The sequence below is a fragment of the Suricata suricatta genome, chromosome 15 (assembly GCF_006229205.1).
Source record: "Suricata suricatta isolate VVHF042 chromosome 15, meerkat_22Aug2017_6uvM2_HiC, whole genome shotgun sequence".
Taxonomy (NCBI): domain Eukaryota; kingdom Metazoa; phylum Chordata; class Mammalia; order Carnivora; family Herpestidae; genus Suricata; species Suricata suricatta.
Genome location: NC_043714.1, coordinates 76178675 through 76180370, shown reverse-complemented (window position 1 = coordinate 76180370; position 1696 = coordinate 76178675).

Genomic DNA, 1696 nt, shown 5'->3' with positions numbered 1-1696 from the left:
CTTGTCTCCTGAATTAAACCTGTTTATTCCCCTCCTGCCCCCAGCTCAGCGGCTGCCGTGGGCTCTGAGCGGGGCAGGGGCCGGCCCCCGCTCCTGGGCACAGGCAGGCATGCAGGGGGGCTGTGTGGGGCACCCTTGCCCTGCGGGCAGGTTTGGGGGCCTGGAGCCCTGTGGAGGGCAGGGACGGAGGGGTGCAGGTGGCTCAGCTGTGGGGGGGTCCTCACCCCTTCCTGGTGCCAAACCCGCCTGCTGGGGGAGGGGGACATGGGGCAGCTGGCAGATAGCGGAGGGGGAGGGGGACCGCGGCCCTGCTCAAGGGCTTACAAAGTGCCTCGGACTTCTACTGTTCTCTGAACCTGCCCGGAGGCCTGAGGGTGGGGACTGTCATCCCCAATGTACAGATGGGGAAATGGAGGCTCTGGACACCGGGTTCCTGCCTCGTCTCTGCCCTCCGCCCAGGGGAGCCTCAGATGGGAAGAAGTGAGGCTGGACGGGCTCATCACTCTGCTGTCTGGCACCCTCTGGGGCCGGAGGCGGCTGGAGGTAAATATTAGGGCCTGTTTAGATTAAAGTCCATTAATAGCAGAAATTGCCGCTGCAGTGCCTGCCCCAGCTTCCTGGGGCCTCTGGTGCTGGGGACAGGCGTAGAGGGCCCCGCGGGTGATGGATGTTCCCCACCCCCTACGCCCTGCATCAGACCCTGCACTCCTGGGCCCCTGCCTTCTCACTCCCTCCCTCCCTCTCGACGCAGCACCCACCCCCACCCCTGCGCAGGATCTTTGCTCCCACTTCACAGAGGAGAAGACTGAGGCTTGGAGCTAGCATTCTGCACCCAGTCCTGCCTGGTCTCAGGGCCTAGGCCACCTCCACCCCCGGCCAGGGCAGGAGCCAGGAAAGCTGTAAGCCATGGAGCAGGGGGTCAGGGGAGGGGAGGGGGTGCTCTGCTACAGGAGGGAGGGGGGAGGCTGGCCAGAACGTGGACAGGAGAGGGAAAGATGGGGGCAGGGCTGGGGAAACGGGTCCCCAGACTCAGTGCCCCTGTTGTTTGTGTCACCGCCTGTCCCCCATTTCTCTGTGACCACCTCCCCCTTGGAGCCTTCCCAGACCTCCCAGTCAGGCCCCTCTCCTCTGCTGGCAGCCCCCCTCCCCCACCCCTGTGCTCCCAGGCTCCTTTTCTATTCAGTGGCTAGGCCACTCCTGGGAGCTTTTCAAGCATCAAGCACCCCGGAGCCTCGGCAGGCTGGCAGGGCCCGGGGCACTTCACCCCCATGGTACAGGGGAAGAGCCCAAGGCCCAGGGTGCGAGGACTCAAGCCCACACACTGGACAGCTCTTCCCCTGGGGCACCAGCTCCGGGCCCCTCGGAGCCCCTCCCGTGTCCCTGAGTAGGAGCCTCCCGCCCAGACGGCAGGTGCCCCAGGCCAGACTCAGCCCTGGCCCCACACCAAAGGGGACCCTGGCCAGGCGGGGGTCCCTCAGAGCGCCACCCCCTGCACCTCCCTGGGCCCTGAATTCCTCATGTGAGCCGGAGTGTGGGACAGCCGGCTTCCTAGCCTGGTGCTGGCTACAACCTGAGGTCTGGGTAGCAGAAAGGACTTAAATGGGTGAAGTGCTGTACTTTATAAACTATCCCCCCCCACTGCGCCTGGCGGGGGGGGGGGGGGGTGCTGAGCAGAGAGGTGGGCCCCTCCCACTGC